Below are 21,514 nucleotides of genomic sequence, written 5' to 3' on the forward strand. Positions count from 1 at the left end.
ATAACTTTACTGTTTTTTGCGGGTAGTCTCTCCCTTATCCACGGAGGCTACTTTCCAAGAACCCCAGGGGACACCTGACATCTCAGAAAGTACTGAAATGCACCTACACCACGTTTGTCCCACCACATGTATACTCGGGAACTCCCTCTCAAAATTCCTTACTGTGTTTACTCACCATTCTTCTTGAGACGAGGTGAGACGCTCCAACGCCTACGTGAGGAGATGAAGAGAGGGAACGACGCAGGCAGCGAGACGCGGGGACTGACCTTCTGCTGATTCGTCAGAAGGAGAATCACCTGTTTCTGGAGACTGACTCTCGAAACTGCGGATGCCAAAACCGTGGATAAGTAAGGGACATTCACAGGAATTGCTCGGAGGAGTACTGGTTTAGGTGAGCAGTTCATAAAGTGCTGGGATCAGAAACATTACGATCATGTGGAAACCTGTTAGATCTACTGAGTGAGGGCTGAGGGAGAGGGAGAGAACGAACGGGGATGGGGTGGGGGGGTGATGGCAGACATTTGTGATTTTTTTTTTCAGACATTTGTGGTTTGTAAGTCTTCCAGGGGAATCTAATGCAGCTGAAATTTGAGGAAGAGCAGATCTCACACAAAGGAGGGGCACCTGGGCGGCTCAGTCGGTTATCCCTCGGACTCTTGATTTCGGCTCAGGTCATGATCTCCAGGTCATGTGAGCAAGCGCTTTTTCGGGCTCTGTGCTTGGTGGGGAGTCAGCTTGAGATTCTCTCTCCTTCTCCCTTTGCCCCTCCCTCCTGCACTCTGTCTCTCTCTCCAAAATAAATAAATAAATCTTAAAAAAAAAAAAAAAAAAAAGAATCTTGGAACACTGCATCAAAAACCAATGATGCATTTTATGGTGACTAACATAACACAATAAAAATTAAAATTAATAAGTAAATAAATAAAATCTTTTTTTTTTTTAGAAAAAAGAGGGCTCAAGATAGATCTCTTGCATCAACACAGGCTCTCTTGTGTGTGAGGTCATCTAGGCATGTTTTTGCTTCCTTAGGGGGCATATGAAGAATGCTGCTAAGAACCAGCAGACCTCGAGTAGCCCTGCCATACTTGAGGATAAATGCCAGGAGCCAAAGGTCCAGGGAACCCAACCCCTTTGGCCAGGTTTGGTGGTGGAGAGCATGGCTGAGACTCAGGGAGCTGACAACATCTGAAACCGACGAGGAGGAGCCAAGGCCGAAAAATGGTGGATCAACCAGCCAGTTCTACAAAGACCCAGGAGTCAAAGAGGAGGGAAGGTGAGCTTTTTATGAGGTAGAAGGGAAAGAGGCAAACAGGGCTTGGAAGAGGTCAGACCATATACTCTCTGAATATTTGTATGAAATGGCACTGTTTTCAGTGTTTAATTTGTAAAGTTATTGCCAAACCCTTTCCCTACCCAGTGACTTAGAATTTACAGATAAATTTAAAAAGAAGACAAAATTTTGCAAATCTCTAGGGTGGAAATATTTCAATGCAACTACATAAAGCTACTTGGTCCCTTTTATTATTTAATTATTTAGAAAGTATTTGAAAATTAAAGATCATTTTTTTTCAGACGTCTCACAATCACATCTTAGGATGTGATTGTGAGAGAAAACTTCAGTTTTGAAATAGAAATACTGCAGTGATGAATTACAACCACTTGAGGGCAGTAGAAGCACATTTCTTGTCTGTATACCACAGTCGATTTAATGACAACTTTAAAATTAAACACTTGACAAAGACATACAATACTTTTTTGTATGTCTACCTTGGTCTAGAGTTATTATCCCCCACCTCCACAATTCATATTCCCAGGGAGTTTCCCTCATGTAAGTAGAATGACAACAAAAATATTTTAAATGTACATATTCTTTTTGTTTGTTTTATTAGCTCTATTTTTGCTGGGGCTTATAACGTATAATTATGAAACGTCACTTCATTAAGTCAAAAGTTCAATTTCTTCTCCTCAAATCATCCTTTAGGTTCATGTAAGTGTATATTAATGTCTGTCTATGTATGTGGGCATGCATGTTTGTGCAAGTGTGTGTATGTTTACTCAACAGATTGTTGAGGAAATAAATACTGTTGCAAGCATTCCAGTGAACAAACAGAATTTGGGGGGGGTATGTTCATAAAGTGCCTTTATTTTTTCCCATAACTGCAAACCCTCTATGTTGGTATGCTTCTTTTCATCACCACTTAGATAACATCTTGGGCAAGTCCCATAATTTCTCAGACGTTAAGAGATTTTCCAGTTACTTTTATCTCCTCCCTCCAAGTATCTAATTTCAGTGAATCAAATGTGTGTCTTGTATAATACTTAAAATTCCCAAACTTGAATTTCTCCCTTTGTTTGTTCTGCCTCCCACTGGAAGCCTGCACTGGGAAGAAGAGGTGAGGTAGTCACAAACATTCAAGGCTATTTCCCTCTCCTCATTTCCACTCATCTTCCCTTTCACAAGGTAGCGGAGGGTTGGAAGAGAGGTAAAGAGCAGGAGTCGTGTTCTTTCATGAATATCTCTGTAATCTAACACTGTTTATCTCCACTGTGGTAGAAGTTTAAATCTGCCTCTTTCTCTTGAAGCAGCCTTTGGGAGGTTTTAGGAACTGTGCGATTATACTATTTGAACTGCCGGCTTCATGGGTGTGAGACCTGTGTAGATCTCCAGACCACATGCTTAGAGAAGCCTTGTGCTCAGTTTAATGCTCTGTCATTACCACCTTAAAATTTTTAATAATTTTTAAAAAAGAGACTCTGCATTTTCATTTTGCATTGGAACCCAAAATTTACAAAGCCAGTATTGACTGAGTCCCTCCAGACTGCAGATCTATTGCAAGGTAGTTGCCTCTCCTTTAGCTGATAATTTATAATCTCCCCTCAAACTCTCTCTGGCAGAAACCCCTTGGGCAGGATCCCATGAGTAAAGACTTCAAGCCAATGCCTTCTGTGGGTTCTTTTGCTCCAGAAAAACAAGCACTTGTGGAGAATAAAGCTACTGTAAATCTCCTGGCTACTGCCATGAACCATCTCAGCCAAGCTCTCCCTGGAGATTTCTTTTCAGGCATGAGCTGGACAGTTCTATTGCGTTTCTAAACAACAGTGATCCCATACAGGGATGCCAAACAGGCTCTCTGTTTACTCCAGAAAGCCCCTCTTCTTCCAGATAATTGTCAACCTTTCAGTCCCTCTAATTCCCTGACTTTCTGGACCTCAATTCTTTGATACTTCTAAGGTGGGTGGGAAGCTCAGGGTCAACAGTTCAGTTTTTGGCCCCTCCTGTGCAGGTTCTGGATAGAGCATTCAGCCTCACTTTGGAAACGACAAGTTCCTGCCTTCTGCTGTTTTGTTCTGACTTTCTGCTGAGGGAGCTCAGCAGAAACAGAGTCGGAAAAAATGCCAATAAAAAATCCCAGCCACATCATTTGTAATGATGACATTTTGCTCAAAACTGGAGATTTTGAAACTATTTATCTGAGAAACATTTTAAATAGTTCTAACTCGGTAAAGATAGTAACCCCTTCATCAGTAGGAAAAAAGAAATATTCAACAAATATTTTGAGCATTTCCTTTGTGTAGGAATACGTTGCACTGATAGGCAAATTATTAAGATAGCCCCACAGTCCTGGGGAGCCCACGGTTAGAAACTGGGTAGCACAAGTAGACAATTTTCCAAAGTTAGATGAGTGATAATCAAGTTTTGTCATGGGTTTTGTGTGTGCTTCCTGAGCTTGTCTTTGAGAGTGGGGTTGTGGAACTTCTTTCCTGAAGCTTAGTGATTGATAAGTTGCTTTTAAGATCCCCTTAAATAGATCCATCCCTCATCTCTCAGTTTCTGGCTGTACTGAATATATAGGATGAAATTACAACTCATGTACTTTCAGACATGGGATTCAATTCTACCCATTAATTATTTTACATCTATCCAAAACTCAACTCTGTGGCAAGGCTTTGCACAGGGCATCTTGAAATTTTTTTTTTCTCTCAATACTATGATGAACCAATATGAAAACCATTAGATAAGTCTTTTTTAGTTTCTCCTTCAGTGTAGGAGAAGGAATCCATAATGAGAGGTAGACAGGTACCTCTCTGTACTGTTAAAGAACAGAGAAGGAATCCAGTAGCAATGTTCTTAGTGACATTGGATGTCTTCACTTGGAAATCAGTTGTCTTTTTGCCCTTTTGGAGAGTTCTTCATATGATTAATGAAATTTTATTAAATCTCTTTATTTGTGGATCTCCTTGGGAACAATAAGGATGCTTACATCTTCACCAAGTAAAAAAATACTCCCAGGGGCACCTGGGTGGCTCAGTGGGTTAAAGCCTCTGCCTTCAGCTCGGGTCATGATCCCAGGGTCCTGGGATCGAGCCCTCTCTGCTCAACGGGGAGCCGGCTTCCTCCTCTCTCTCTGTCTGCCTCTCTGCCTACTTGGGATCTCTGTCTGTCAAATAAATAAATAAAAATCTTTAAAAAAAATACTCCCAGATTAATTGACAGAATTAAACAAAGAAACAAAAACACCTCCCTTGATTGGGATGGGAAATATCAAGTTGGATTTCCTGGGCATAGCAATTATAATGTTGTTCATAGCTTGGAAAACATTGTCCAGATTTTGTCTTTCTGGTACTAAAGGCAGAAAATCAATGCATACTGATTATATGCTGTGGTGGCTTTTCTAGATAGGCTGACTTGCTGGGTGGTATTTTTCTTAGGGGAAGGAGTTACATTTTGTGTAAACATCCTCTGCCTTAGTGAAGCCAAACTGTGCCTTCTGACTGGCTCTGACTGAAGTCATCATGCATCACTTTCAGCACAAGGGAGCAGTATTTCTAAAGCAATACCACTGTGTCTATAGTCTATGTACTGGGCATCAGTATACTATGTCATATACCTTTAATAATTTCTCCCATCCTTAAAATAGGATTCTCATACTTTTGGGGAAGATCTAGAGCTATCTTGCCAGGAGTACTCATATTTCTCATCCCACTCTCCTCTGAACCTCCAAAACTACCCAAAGGGTCTCTTTTTCAATATTTTCTTTCCATATATAGAGAGACTAGATTTAAATGTATCTTTCTCAGCTTATGTTGGTGCAATTTCCAGTGGAAGCCCCAGATGTCAATTATGTCTCTGCCTACCTGAGCTTTAGAGGTCCATCCAATTTATACCCCAAATGGAGAGTGTCCATAGTCTGAGAGTGAAGACTGCCTTGTAGAACATTTGCTTCTCTGGCTGAACCCTGGCCAGTAACAGGTGATTAAATTATACTCTTGAAGCCAGCTAAACTTATAATATCATCCCATCAAGTTTATGACAAGGAAGGACATAATTGAGAAAAAATGTGTTGTTACCAATCTACTCTTGAAAGACCCTCTAAGTAGTTAATCTTCAAATTTAACCATGTACTCCACCTCAGTGAAAAAACTCTAGTTTATGAATGCAGAATTGGGCTTTTAGTATAGACTAGCAAATGCCACAGTTTTCTTTCTCCAGTGATTTAATTTTTAAAACTATAAGACCATTCATAAGATCTATGAGTCAGCATCAATGTATGATATAAAGCTTATTAAAATTGGTAGAATTAAAATAGAGATATTTTCATTAAGACAGAAATGCTCAACCCTGGCAAAATATTAAAGTCATGGGGGATCTTTTAAAAGAAGGACATTACTTGAATTAGAATTTCTGAATTTAAAAAAAATCCCCCTAGGTGGTTCTTATAATCAGCCAAAGTTGAAAAATCAGTGGCCTAGGGTTTAGAATACCTGTTCCAGGTTTTACTGGAGGTGATTGGGTCAATCTTCTTTCTCACACAGCTGCTGTGAGAATCATCCTACAGATGGGAGGGAGCATAGTACTAACCAAAGGCTCACAAGTCAAATCAGTAAGAGAAGTGGGATCCAGGTGTAATCTTTGATTGACAGCTTTAAACACCAGCTATATTTTCAATGCATCCTTACTTCTCTAAATCTACTGAGTGGAAGCTAGCAGATAGGACAAAATTTCCATGATAAAAAAAACCATGACTACTATATAATTAACAGAAGCCTAGGCATAGCAGAGCTCACACCTCTTGGGGATGTGCCCCCTTGAGATGGTCTAAGGATTCAGTTTTTATCTCCCCAAAGTCTTTCCAAATACAATCATATTATCTAAATATTCCAACACCTTAAATGCTATCCCACATTAGTCACTGATGGTATCAGAGAAGTCTTGATGTGCTCTTTCAGACAGTAAAAAATTCCCTCTGGACAAATTAGTACTGAATTCTCATCACCTTCAGTTTTGTAATAGCCATTCTGTAATAGTAAGAACCATTGTCTCTGCCAGAAACCCCAGGACATACTAATATCAAGGCATATTGGTCACATGTAGTCCATTTGTTTAGTATGTCACAGTTAATATGCATTTTTAATCTTTCTAGGTTTCTCAATCTGGATGTGCAATCATGTGGATTGCAAAACTTAGTACTGTGATGGTTACAAGGTCTTGAATATGGTCTGATGGCTTTATAACCATATTTCTTAAAGGGTCAAGTATCTCATAACAATTTTCTATACTGTACCCCTTTCCAACAACCAATTCTCATTCTAGAGAATAGCACGTTCCTATCAAATAGTCTTCCTATTATTTTTTCCATCTATTGCATGCATTCCAAGGAGTCACTGAAATCAAAATTGTCTAAACATCAGACTCCTCACTAGCTAAGTGAGGAAACACTAGCTAAGCCATGTTGAAAAGGACTTCCTTCGGTCTTCTAACATCTGCTAGTTTCAACAATCATGTGGATAAGTATAGCCATGTTCTGCTTTTTAAACATATTACTGTAATAATTAGTATCCACTTTTAAATATTAAAATATTAGACCAACCTAAATAAGATGTCCCTGAAAATCCTAATTGAAAGCTTTTTCTTATGACCATGATCTAGTTCCTCTTGTGTTTCAGATTCCTCCAAAATCAGATTGTGGGGAGATGGAATTAGAAGAAAGAAGCAAGGATTTTTTTTTTTTTTTCTTAATTCATCCTGCTGCAGTCCCTGGGCTTTACATCTACAGGAGGCAGGCCTCTAATAGTGGCCTGCATGGATGCAAGTATGAGTTCTTGGGAGGATTCACAGGAAAGTTGGCCTCACTGTAGTTGTCTAATATGTGTCATGTGCTTTCCAGCAGGCTTTTCCCAACTACATCAAGCAAGTTCCAGCTTGCTCCTGGTGTCATCTTACTTAGACTAAAGTCCTCCAGACAGGGGACTGGAGAAATGGCTCGAACTTAATATCCCTTGACTGATAGGAGACTCACATGACCTTGTCAGGCTAATGAGGACCACACTGCTCTTGCTTCTTCTTATATCTTTGTCAGTATGGACTAATTCAGCAAGCTTCTCATCAACTTAGTCTTCTGGGTAAGAAGCAGCTTAAGCCATTACATTCAGATATGCATTTGGACCTCTAGGGTCATATGCTTGGCCTCCTAAGAACTCTTTTACTGTGCTCTATCCTGTAGCCTGAATTTGTTTTCTCTACTGATCATATAACAAACATTTTTAATATATGATTATTAACCTTGTTTGAAATGGTTTACTACTCCAAGAACTTCCTTTGAGAAAGAAACTGATTGGGTCAAAAAATAAACCCTAGTTCCATCTGCTATGGCCAAGGATATAGAGTTTTGTGGGTTTCACCCATTTAGAAATTTCTCAGGAAGCAGAGTCTCTGATCAGAGGAATTTAGCAGATTTATTAAGGGTGAGTAGGGCAGAGTGGAAAAGGGTGATTTCATGTCTAAAGTACCTCCCAAATCTAATTCTCTGGGGTGTAAAAATCAAGAAGAGAAGAAAAGAACTCAGAAACTGGGATACCTAAAAGAGAATAGGTCTTTAATAAATGCACTTTGGTGTAAATTTTTTGGTTAATTTTTGGTATAAATCTTCAGTATAAATTCTGTACTTTCTCATCTAACAAGTTAAATAAGATTAGTGAAAGCATGCCAATTGGGTTTTTAAGTGATAAAAAGTAAAATGGAAATGAAAGTTTCTTATAATAGTAAACATTTGCATAACCAGCTACAAGAATTATCCTCTTACTACATGAGATTTTATTTTAGATTTTAAAGGTCAACACATCATAGTAAAAGAAAACAGACTAGTAAAGAAAACATATTTTATGGCAATTTTCATGTTCTCATAAAACTACAGCTCAAGGTTCAAAGCTCAGGTCAATAGATACATATTGTCTCCATATTCTGAAGATAAATACTAGATTCATCTCTGTGGAACTTGATGAAAGCTGGCAAAACCAGTCCTCTATCATCCTTTATAGATAGAACACTAGAAATATTTCTCATAAAATCTGAATATCTTCCTTCCTCTGGGAAGATGGAATTTATAAGGTAGAAAGAACTCTATAACCTTTTGATTTGTTTCTCTATTTTTGCCTGAGGTACTTCTATGAATCACTGTTACTTGCAACCAAAGGATCCCAGACTATAATATGAAGTACTATAGTCTTAAGTGGAATTTCAGGCAACCATATAATTTTCCTTTTTCTAAGTAAGTTTCTAATGGAAGTAAGGAGGAAACATCAGAAGTAATGAGACCAGTCTCGGGAAGGTTATAGAAGGACATCTTAAGGTCATGATATGGAAAAAACATAAGGTTCAGGTGATAACTCAGTCGTCCAGAAAGCAAACAAAATAAAAATTGCCATCTCAGCTACACGGACAGCAGTTGCATTCTAAAGAAGTGTGTAAAATGAGGTGGTGTCTCATTTCTATAATGTATTATTGCTTATTATTTATCTTTTAGCCTATGTAAAAGTTTACATATATTATCTTCCTTATAAGACTGTGCAGCTCTGAGGACATAGTTCCTAATTCATCTCCATGTTTGCCCATCAATCAGCATGAGGTCTATAATTTAGTATTTAATAAGTGCTTGGTAGATATTTGTTAATTAAGTGAAAATAAGGAATAGGATTAACTTGACTCTTGTTGAAAGTTCTGACACACAGGGATAGCTCAATTGAAAACAGGAAGAACATGCTTTAAAAGAAGAGTGTTTCCATGGGGCACCTGAGTGGCTCAGTCATTAAGTGTCTGCCTTTGGCTCAGGTCATGATCCCAGGGTCTTGGGATCAAGCCCTGCATCAGACTCCCTGCACAGTGGGAAGCTTGCTTCTCCCTCTCCCATTCCCCCAGCTTGTGTTCCCTCTCTTGCTGTCTCTCTCTCTGTCAAATAAATAAATAAATCTTAAAAAAGGAAAAAAAAAAGAATAAGAAAACAGAAGAAGAAAAGAGCGTCTCTGAGATAGCATGTTACAGCTAGAGTAGTGGTTCTCAGAGCTAGTTTGCTCCCAGTGCATGGAGCCAAATGGAGACATTTTTGTTTCTCACCACACCCCCCTGGGGGGGAGGGGGTTGAGGGAGGAGGAGGAGGAGGACACTACTTGGCTACCAACTAAAGACTATATTTCTCATTCTTGGCTAAAAATGAAGGTGGGATTAAATTCTAGCCAATGGAAAGGAATGGAAGCAATGGAAGCAATACGTGCTTTGTTCTTAAAAAGGAAGACCTTTGTACTCTCCACTCTTTCCTTCCTGCAAGTCATAACATGAATGTGGCGGATGTGAAACAAGTTTTCTATGAAGCCTGAGGGAGGGCAAGTCTCAGAGTTAACTCCACTCAGTGTCCCTGTTCCCAGCCAAAGTCATCATTGCCCAGGGACAGAAGAGTAGAATCAGAGATGTTTCATTGGAGATCGCTACAGATATCCTAAGTCTCTCACAGTTTTGAATTAGTGCAGAAGAGTTTTCAGTGTCCTGGAGAAGGGGGACAAGAGAGCTGATTGGGAATTTGAACAGACCTTAACAGGTGGGATGAGCAGGATGGGAAGTGACCTTAGGGCAGAGTGAAAGTAGAGGGGCATGAGGATGCTGTGATAGTGGGTGTAAGTGGGCTCAAGTTTGATGAACAAATGGCAGTAAACCCCAGCATAGGACCGAGACAAAGTAAGGAAAAGAACTACCCTTCTGTGTAGGCCAGTGTGTACTGAATCCCTTCTGAAATATAATTTATGTCATCCCCTCAAGAAAAGAGAAGAAAACAAAAACAATCTGGAATTGACTACTCACCCAAAGAAAGAGAAAAATCTCATAGACCTTCTATGTAAATACACAGTGATCTCCAGTGGATGGAAAACAGAAATCTTTCAAAGATCCACAAAATCTTGCCTAGTTGGTAGCCAAGGACCCAGCTAAAATTCAGGATGTTTTGTCACTGAAAAAGAAAAAGAGAGATTTGCCGTCATGGGACAAATAATATTGCTGGCATCAGCTGTTGTTATTAGCAACTGAAACCTGATGCATCCTTCCTGTTCCAGTCAGTAAGAAGGGGCTGTTGACTAGAGAAAACTCTAGTGCAGTATCTTTCAACCTTGGCACTACTGATAGTTTGGACTACATAGTTTCTTTTTGTAGAGGGGTCAGGGTGGGACTGTTCTGGCATGTTTAGCTGCATCACTGGCCTCTCTATCATTGTCTTTGTTCAGAATCCATTTCTTCAAAACATCTTTGAAGAAATGGATTCTGAACAAAGACGATAGTTTCCAAATTCTAAGAAAGAATTAAAGATGGACTAAAGTAAGTAGTATTTGAAGAGGGCATAGAGAACGAAATGTGGTAGAATGAATATTGGGGTGATACCTGAAACTTTCTACCACCTTCTCAAATGGGTTCAATGCCCTAATAATGGATTCTGGGCATTTATTGCTATGGAAGAGGAATAGATAGAGTTCAACAAATTGTCAGTTGGTTCCTACATAAATGATTTTTAAAAAGTAATTTAAATCATAAATCTTATCAACACAAAAGCCAGGGTTATGAGAAATAAGAGGTAGTTAGGGAACAAATTCCTAAAATGCAAAGACCACTAAGCTTTCAGATGAGTGATCCTAAAAGGAAGAAAGCATGATGATTTAATGGTAGTTTTCTCAGTCAAAAGAGACAAAAGTTTAACCTGTCACTAGGAAAGGGAGCCTCACAGGACACAGGACTAGACCTTAGAAGTTTGTCTGTGTCTGGGAATGGGAATTTTCAGCACCCCTCGCCCCTCCCTCCACTGATTCTAGAGCTCTGTGTAATAAATAAAGCCAAACAGAATCAGTGCCACTAGAGTGATATCAACTATATACTCTGAGTGGTCCGGTTCACAAAACTAAGCATAGTTTATATAGTGAATCAGATGGCACATTGAACAAAAATATTAAAAAATATTAAAACACCTATTAGGAAAGTTTAATTATGAAGTTTTCAAATAAAAAAAGAAACAAAAACAAAACAACAAAAGAACACCAGTGTACCTTCTTAAAGATTTTACGAAAAACTAAAAATTTTCCTGATTTTCACTGGATTTAAAAAATAAATTAAATATAATTCATCTATTTTCCTTCTTCATATCATTCCATTATTTTAAAACAGACAATGTTTACCTTAGCATAGATGCTAATCCTCAGACAAGAGGGCAAAGAAAAGAGATAAGAGATCAGGAGCCAGGCTATGGAGCCCTTGTCTGGGTCTGGGCCAGAGGCTGGGCCTAGGAATGGGTCTGTGGTGGGTCTGTGGATCATGGGGTAAGCCTGGTCTGGGCCTGGGCCTGGTTTCTAAACGAGACTTGGGGCCTGAAGCTGGGACTAGGACAAAACTTAATCCTAAATCTGGGTTTGGGATTATGCCTAATTCTGGATTGGCTCTGGGCCTAGATATAAAATGGCCTGCGGGGGTGCAGTGGGGGGCAGATTGGGGGTGTCTGGGTGTGGTCTTTTCCTGAGGGCTTTCTGGGTTTAAGCCTGGACCTAGGGCTGGGGGTGAAGTTGCAAATTTTTATCTAAAAGAGGAAGTTTCTGTTACAGCTGTAGAGGTTTTGTTGTTGATTAAGTCAGTAGTATCAAGAGTTGTATCTAAACTTGCTCTGATACAAAGTCTCTGAATTTATCTCAGTGACTGAAAATTTCTCATCAGCAAAGCAAAGTCTTTCAGACTCAGTCTTTCTGTTTAAATCCTGAAATCTTGATATCTGAATTAAAATAAAAGTTCATCAGAGGAGAGCAGACAAGAGAAGACATAGCTTTAGTTACGGCAAAAAGTCTTAACAATTAATTTGTAGTGAGAGAACACTTAGTTTTTTTTAGTTCTTTTAAATCCTAAATAATTTTTAGTTATTCAAGTTTATGTTTTAAAATGATGATTTATATTTTAATCAAACATGTTGCCTTTGGTTGTTATTGTCTTTGTCTTTGGAACTGAGTAATTATGACACTTCTGTTTCTAAACTTTTGTGGGTTTGTGATTCTATTAAAATGGATCATAGTTTATAGTTATCTATGTAGAGATGCCTTAAGAACCACTCTTTCAGTTTCAGCTCTGCCTTTGACTTGACTTTGAACACATTGGTTACTCTTAGAACCTAACACTTGGGGCACCTGGGTGGCTTAGTCTGTTAAGCGTCTGCCTTAAGCTCAGGTCATGATCTCGGGATCCTGGGATTGGGCCTTGCAGGCTCTCTGCTCGATGGGGAGTCTGCTTCTCCTCTGTGCTCTCTTTCATTCTTACTCTCTCACTCAAGTAAATAAATAAAATCTTTAAAAATAAAAGAGAAACTCACACTTGGCTAATACCTCTGCCTCCTGGAGTTGTGAACAGTCTGTCAGCTAGTAAAAACAAAGTAAAGAATCAACAAGCCATACCCATTCCCTTCATAGGCATCACCCTCCACCAGGCCTCACTATCAAAATTCTTCTGTTAGAGAATGCAAACTACTGTGAGCAACTCATTTGTTTGAGTTGGTAATGAATAATCTAGAGATTGTAGAATACCCCAGGATACACTGCTGACATGCAAGTCACTACCTCAATTTGTACTAATTTTGCTTCTTCTGTTTTGATCTTGGTTAGAGAAAATAACTACTACTGAGTTTCTATGATGTGTCTGCACTTAATACTCATTTACTCACATAATTTTCAGAATGACCTGCAAAGCAGTGGTGTGATCCCAATAAAATATGAGGAATATGAGCTTGAGAGAGATTTAATCACTTGCCTCAGGCTCTGTAGGTATATCTGACTGAACCAGGATTTGAAGTTGACATTCTCAGACCCTATATAGGAGCTGTCTGACTTCTGTCTGTTCTCTGATTCCTGGGATGTCTACAGAAGGGACAGTGCTCCCTGACTCATAAAAAATGCTTGCCTTTAGTTTATGACCCTTATTAGTTTACCTGACCCTTGTTTTTCCTTCAGTATTGTGACTTACCTTGTATCTGGAATCTGAGCCCCAGGCTATGAGTCACTGTTAGCTATTCTCTTGGTATGGCTTCTATAATTGGCATTTTTAATGTATGTAACAACTGATTTAATTTTGTGAAGCTGCATATAGAAAACCTCATTTAAAATGGAGTCAGGAAACCAGAAAGGGAAACTCACCTTTTACCATTCCTCCTCATTAATTGCAGAACTGCTTACTCCAACAAGAAGGGACCTTGCATTTCCAAAGAGAAGAAGCCTACTTTATTACTCCAGCAAAAGGAGGGCAGAATTTCTTCTTACCTAGCAACAAGCTCAGCCAATAAGAAAATACCATAATTCAGCCAATGAAAAACCATCACTACTCTGAACTTTCGCTTTCCTCCAGTAGACTTCTTTTTTTCCCCCAAAAGCAGTCCCTCCCAACTTCCTCCTTTTTTCTGTAAAGTAATGTTCCTCTGGTTTGATCTCCAGACTTGCCTATGATTTGTCATAGCTTGCATGTCACCGGTTGCAATTCCTCTGCTATACCCAAATAAACCCGTTTTGCTGGTAAAATAACTGGCTGTTTTAAGGTTAATAGTTGGACTTATATAATAATGTAGAAATTAAGATATATGACATATAAACTAACAAAAAGAAACATAGCAATTCTTGATTTTCACAAGATGGGGTGTGTGTGTGTGTGTGTGTGTGTGTGTGTGTGTGTGTTAGTCAAGATATTATTATGAATCCCAAGGCGACTTCTTATCCTTATCCAGTATGATATGCTGTTGCCTATGCCAGTCTGTTTGTTTTTAAAGAATGCAAATTAATTTTAATATTGGACTAAGGCATTTCCAAGGAAGGAAAATCTGTTGTAAAATGTCATATGATTCAAATTTCATTTGTATTCCACTTTGAATAGCATTGCCTGTGGCATCACTTCAATTAGTAGCACAGATGGTAGAAATGTGTTTGTATATCCACATTTTTATATTCCTTATCAATTTCATTCATAACCTTTGGTGCTGTCAATTGAGACAGTTTTCATTATTGAGACTCTAAGATACATGCAGAAATAACCTGTGCAGCTGCCCTGAGTAAACAAATCCAGGAAACTCAGGGTCATGAAAAAGTCATTAGTTATGACCTAGGAGAGTTAATGTAGCAAATAAAATCATGAGGAAAGATTCTGTTGACAACAGATTATTATTCAACATCATTTTTTTTAAAGTAGGCTTCCTGCCTAGTGTGGAAGTCAGTGCAGGGCTTGAACTCAAAACCCTGAGATCTAAACCTGAGCTGAGGTCAAGAGCCAGACAGACGCTCAACTGACTGAGCTACCCACATGCCCCTCAACATCACTTTTTGGTGAAAGACAAATATTAAAAGGGGAAACAGAAAACTTTACCCACACTACTCCTTATTGATGTACTTAGTATGGCTAATGGATGCCCTGGCCACCAGAGTCTCTAAGGGACTCAGTACATTCTCCATGCAGCCATCAGCACCTCAGCCTCTGAAATTACACTAGGAAAGAAATGAGAGCTTTATTTTCTCTTACTATCTTTCATGAAATGCAGCATCTGGACAGTGAAACTTTAAATCAACTTGACTAAGCATGGGCTGTTAAAAGCAGAGTGCTAATGAGGTAAAGGAAAAATGATGGGACATAAGTAGCATCAGGTTGTATTAAGGTAGTGGTGAAAAGGGATTTTCCAGTCTGAGCTAGATTTACATAAATTATCTAAATGTTAGCCTGTTATAAATTCTGTTGGTGTTGGAAAAATAAAATAAGGAATTAATTCATGCCTAAAATCTCACACCATCTTTGTCCTTCAGGTAAGAGTTTTGAACTGTAGTAAATGCAAATAACTTTCCCTGAAAGGTGATGCCGTACAGTAGCTGGTACGACTTGCTTAAAGAAGAACCAGAGCAGGTTGGTGCCCATGAAGCAGAGTCATTTCTTAAATCAGTTTGTGTTGAGTTGCTTTGAGGCTGTCTGTCTGTCACACTGACATAAATGAGTATCTGAAGGCAGGTTTTTCTAGGAGAGAGAGAGAGAGAGGGAGGGAGGAAGTAGAGTTAAGCAGTGCCTGGGTGGGTCAGTTAAGTGTCTGTCTAGACAGCTTAGGTCATGATCCCCAGTATTTGCCTTTGGTTCAGGTCATGATCCCTTGGGTACTTGAATTGATCCCTGATCAGTTCTCTCTTCGCTCACTCTCTATTTGTCTCAAGTAAGTAAATAAAATCTGAAAAAAAAAAAAAAAATAGAGTTGAATCACACTAGAAGAGCATAATCAGTGGGGTAGGTAGACCATAGTTGCATGAAATTATATGGAAAGCATGGTATTTAAGGACAGAGATTTTATTTTTTTTTAAAGATTTATTTATTTATTTATTTAAAAGCAAGAGAGAGAGAAAGAAAACAAAGGAAAGGAGCAGAGGGAGAAGCACAGGTAGACTCTGTACTGAGCCTGGAGCTAGACTTGGGGCTCCATCTCATGACCCTGAGATCATGACCTGAGCCAAAATCAAGAGTCAGACCCCAACCAACTGAGCCACCCAGATATCCCAGGGCAGAGATTTTAGAACTATGCTCCGGGGCTCAAATCCTTGATCCAGTTACAATTAGTAGAAAAATGATACATAACTGTGCCATGGCTTAGTCTCCTCAGTTATGGATAAGATTAAAGATGATGAATATCATGAGGGTGGTATAAGATTTAGCTCCACAAAATTAGAAAATGTTTGGATCTTGGTAGCTAATATGAATTCTATTATTATCATCATCACTTCCACTGCATAGTATGAGTGTGGATTCTGGAGTCAGATAATTTAGGTTCAAATTCTTTCTCCTTCATTTACTAACTTTGTAACCCTTGACAGGTTATTTACCCCTGATGTGCCTTGATGTTATCATCTGTAAAATGATAATTATACCTACCTTGTGAATTTCTTAGGAGGGTTAAATAATTTAATTCAGGTGGAGCTATTAGAATCATTAGATCCTACAAATAGTAGGCACTCTAAATGTTAGATGATATTACACCTGTATAGTTTTAAATGGTTTAAAAAACTCTGAACAATTTTGATTTGATCATAATAGAGGATGGTTTCAGTATAGATTAAAAGTTGGGGGGCACCTGGGTGGCTCAGTGGGTTATGCCGCTGCCTTTGGCTCAGGTCATGATCTCAGGGTCCTGGGATCGAGTCCCGAATCGGGCTCTCTGCTAAGCAGGGAGCCTGCTTCCTTCTCTCTCTCTCTGCCTGCCTCTCAGTGTACTTGTAATTTCTCTCTGTCAAATAAATAAATAAAATCTTTAAAAAAAAAAAAGTTGGGTTTTGGGAGTTTTTTAATAGGTTTTTGTTTGTTTGTTTGTTTTTGTTTTGGTATGAGTGTCTAAACTAACCTCAGGTGCCTGAAGGTTGGGATTTTTTTTTTTTTCCCCAGGATTCTGTTATGCTTGGAGCAGTACTCACAGTCATAGCCTCTCTAACCCAGAGGTCATCCTAACCCATTTAAGACATGCACGCTTTTTACAGCATCCCCAACAACACAAAGCATAGCCAGTGATGGGGAACACATCACATCTCAAGGCAGCTCATCCAATTTTCAGATACTCATAGGATAGAAAGTTTGTTCTTGTCTAGAACTGAGCATCACCTCAATTCTCTCCCAACCACTGGACGAGTTCTGTCCTGTAAAGCATTTCAGACTCCATCTAATTCCTCTTCCTTGTGAACATTTTTTGAATATTTGCAAATAGCATCCAAATCTACTCTTCTCTGGACTATACCAAGTTCCTCTTTTCTTGAAGCTAGGTTCCTTCCAGTGTTACTTGTAAAAGAGCAGCATGGAGTTCTCTGGACTCCAACTGAGTGAACATGAAATTTTCATGTGCTTAACCTGAACAGTTTATCAGATTCCTCTGATGGAGGAATCTACCTCATAGAGATGGATGAGGTAATAGACTACTGTAAAGGTCACATTTGGGATTAAATGTATGAATAGACATACAACATTAGGTACAACATAGGTGCTCAATAATAACAATAATTATTAATAATAATTATCCTGATAATTATTGTTTTATATAGAATGTTTCTGCCACTATTCAGGGCCTTCTTTTGATGAAAGTGTTCAATGGACAAACATGTGGAAAAGAGTGAAATAACTATTAATCTTTTTCTGTACTATTCTTAGATGTGATCTAACGTTAAATTTTCAGTCTCATAGAGAAGTTCAAAATCACTTCTAAGTAATAAGTGGGGTAAAAGTTAGAGAATGCTTATTATGTGTTGTTCACTGCATTAGTGTGTTAGGTACATCATGCAGCATCTCCATTACAATAATACTATGAAACAAAAAGCCATTATTATCTCCATTTTAGAAGACCAAATTAAGGTTTAGTGATACTAAAAACCTTTTGTAAATTCGCACAGCCAGTAAGTGGCAAGATTAAAATTATAATTCAGGTCACTCTGACTTTCTTTCAAATCATCTTCTCTATTACCTTTTCTTCACTTGTGGTATGAGTTGATTTAACATTTATAATAGCAAGAATTGGTGTCATCTCCTCAATTTACTCCCACTAAAAACAGAGAAACTAGGATAACAAAACCCAAATTCCTTGCCAAACATCTACAACAAACTAGTTGAGACAGTTGGGGAAATGATGACAGTAGTGGAGTGGGAGGAAGCAAGTGGAAGCAGTGAGGTATCTGATGGGTCTGAAGACATGAGAACCTCCAAATTGCCAATAATTATTCACTAAAGGTGTGATAGGCCAATCCAAAAATCAGAAGTTGCAGCTAGGGGAGGGGGTAGATTTTTAAATTTTACATCTTTGCCCAAGGGGTCCACAGTCAGGTGTGAGGTTGCTAGAACAATTCAGAGTCTTATGAATTTTCAAAATTAATCAACTGAAGCTGTCTTGTAGGATAAAGTTCAACTATGATGAGGAACTAGCTTCTGGGCATAGAATCCAAACTGAAAAGAACCGTGTCAACTCAAGGAAAGAGAAGAAAATTTCCAGATAAAGGAAGTGAGTGGGTGAGTGGGCAGTGCCAGATCTCAAGAAATATACTTTATATTTTTTGACTTTATGTAAATTGAGTTATGTAAATTAACTTTACAAAAGACATAGACTAGCAGGCTCTAGGTCTGGGGTACTGGAAGACCTGGAGGTTCCACAATGATTCCTTTGGTGTTGTTGCTTGCCATCTGTAGGGATCTTAGCTGAGACTCTTACTGGGGGTCTTGATTCTTCTCCACATGGGTCTATCATCAAACCCTTTTGGACTTTCTCAAGCCTAAGGACTGTGTTCCAAGGAGATCTAAGAAGAAAGAAGGAAGCAAAGGCTGTCAGTTATCTTAAGTCCTGGGCTCATAAATCCACAGAAATCACTTCTGCTCTACTGGTCAAAGCAGTCATAAGACCAACCAAGATCCAAGGTGTGGAGAAATAAACTCCACCTCTCAAAAGGACAGTGGCACATATGAGCAGTAAGAAAAAAACTGATGGAGGCCATCTTTGGAAACTACCTAGCATGCATGTTTATATTGGTAGCAAAGAATGAAAGTGTACCCAGTTATTGATATAACTACGCAGTAACAAACTATTTCAACTGACTTCAAAATATAGTCATAATTATGCACCTTTAATAGGTATATTCTAAGGAGAAGAATAACTGCAAAATGAAATATGTATCTTAAAATAATTTTTAAAATCATATTGTTTGTGGTAGTGTTGCTATTGACATTCTGAGACATAAATGTAAGCTAGGAAAAAAAACAAGAAAATACTGTGATATCATAAATTTATCATTTCTTATGTTTTTGAGAATCAGGATTCTTAGGATGGGAAAAAGAATAGAGTATAAACTCATGGTATATTTTATCTTAAATTTTTTCTTATAATGTATTTTATCTTAAAAAAATCTATGCACTATAATTCCTAGAAAAATGAACAATCTAGAAGAAACACACAATCAGCACTCAAATTAAAAATATTAATTTCTCACTAAAAAGAATGAAAGTTTCTTAATAAATGATTGTTGTCAGTAAAAGAAATGTACAAGATGGGCATAGAAAATAGCAAGGAAACTATCAAAAACACCAAAAAAGTTGTACCAAAATACTTAGGAGTCTATCTGAGGAATTTCTCAGGGGCCAAGTAGTGAATAATCTCACCATAAACAAAGATATAACTATAATAAGCTTAAATATATCACAAAGTTTAAATCCATGAGTTTAATATTGTCAATATGGGAGAATGCTAAGGACCCAGGTTATTATTTTAAAAACTGCTAAATGAAGGGAAATGACAAACATTTATCCTTTTTCTTCTATATTTATCTGGTTACCCCTGGGGAAGAGCAGATATGTGAATTGCCTCTTTATAGGAGTATTACAGTTAATAAGTAAAGAAAGAATATTAAAAATATTACCATATTTAATTCTTTAAAGATTCATGAATCCATTCATTCATTGTTAATGGTTTCTAACATTACAAAATGGAGGGAACTAGACATTATGTATTTCTTTTTTTTTTAAAGATTTTATTTATTTATTTATTTGACAGAAATCACAAGTAGACAGAGAGGCAGACAGAGAGAGAGGAGGAAGCAGGCTTCCTGCTGAGCAGAGAGCCCAATGCAGGGCTTGATCCTAGTACCCTGAGATCATGAACTGAGCCGAAGGCAGAGGCTTTAACCCACTGAGCCACCCATGTGCCCCTGACATTATGTATTTCTTGATGAAAGAACACAACAGCATCTATGAAGCCATCTTACAAAAGCAACCAAGCAAAAGTGAGCATGAAACTGAGTAAGCCTAAGGATTCAAAATCCACTAATCAGAGGAAAATGTTAAGTGGCAATCACAGGGATATAATCACAAAAATTCAGATCACAGCAAAATCTACAGGGAAAACAACTTAATTTATTCAACAAGTAAATGACAATAAAATAAAAGAAATGGAAAAGATGCTTAGAGATTTTTGAGACATTAACCAAGTATAATGTGTACTTCTAATTTGAAAAATTGAGAAAAGAATTTGGTTTATACACATTTACTACATTGCCCATAATATATATATACACACATATATACATGGACAATATATATTTATTATATATTTATTATACATTTTATAATATATATCACATTTTTTATAGAATTAAGAATTTTAAACTTAGATATTTAATATACGACAACATTGGAGAAATATAAAGAAATTTCAGATGCAAAAATTAATCTGAATCTCAAATCTCAAAAAATACGTGTTTCTCTTTCCCCCCAGTTTTTACATTGTATTAGTGGTTCCACTTCAGCCTGTTTTGGATGAGTTTCTTAGTCTCCTTAGATTACATGTATTTTTAGTGGCAGATAGCAGGAGCACACAGGCCAAACTTAATCACACAGCCGTATGTAGTCTCTGCTGGTGTCATCTCATGTCACTAGTATTATACACTGTTTTCATAACCAAGTTCAATATCCACAGGAAGGGACATAAACTGTCCACAGGGGAGGAACAGCAAAGTCATATGGAAAGATGAACGTATAATTCTGTAATGGAAGAGAAGTGAAGACATAAAAACAATAACTCATTCTATCACATAATAGTTTTAAAAATAAATTCTTGGGGTGCCTGGGTGGCTCATTTGGTAAAGCATCTGCTTTTAGCTCAGGCCATGATCTCAGGGGTCCTGGGATTGAGCCCACATCCGGCTCCCTGCTCGGCGGGGCGGGGGAGTGGGTTGGGGCTTCAGGAGTCTTGCTTCTCCTCTCCTGCTCCCTCAGCTTGTGCTTGCTCTCTCTCTCTCAAATAAATAAATAAAATCTTTTAAAGAAGTAAATTAATTCTTATCTTTTAGAGATAAGTTAAGTATCAAACATTTATGGATTAAATGATGTGATGATGGGCATTTACTTCAATAAATGATGAAGGTACAGATAAAACAAGATCTTTCATTCATTGGTATATATTGAAGCTACATGATAGGGACATTAGGAGTTCATTTTACTATTGTTTATTTATTACGAGTTTACCTTATGCTCCAAAATAAAAAGTTAAAAATCTCAGGATGATTGAAGACGAAGAATCAACGTTAATTCATCATTATTTATAGATCATGGAATTGTGAGTAAAAATTTTCTAGACATTCTTAGATATACAAATAGTTTGAATAGCATCTTAAGGAAGGAGAATTTCTTAAAAATGAAGTAATTCTGAAT

General features: G+C 37.9%; 1 long non-coding RNA gene across 2 annotated transcripts; it reads left to right on the forward strand.

The window, feature by feature from the left end:
- The first annotated feature begins 216 nt into the window (after nucleotides 1–216).
- Nucleotides 217–1,264, forward strand: LOC131824975 (uncharacterized). 2 transcript variants are annotated; one of them, XR_009351071.1, is made up of 3 exons: nucleotides 217–459; nucleotides 541–690; nucleotides 1,030–1,264. It is a non-coding gene; the product is annotated as an uncharacterized LOC131824975 (long non-coding RNA). The 2 variants fall into 2 exon arrangements; XR_009351072.1 differs by having other exon boundaries at nucleotides 559–690.
- Nucleotides 1,265–21,514: the final 20,250 nt, after the last annotated feature.

The sequence above is a fragment of the Mustela lutreola genome, chromosome 2, assembly GCF_030435805.1.
Source record: "Mustela lutreola isolate mMusLut2 chromosome 2, mMusLut2.pri, whole genome shotgun sequence".
Taxonomy (NCBI): domain Eukaryota; kingdom Metazoa; phylum Chordata; class Mammalia; order Carnivora; family Mustelidae; genus Mustela; species Mustela lutreola.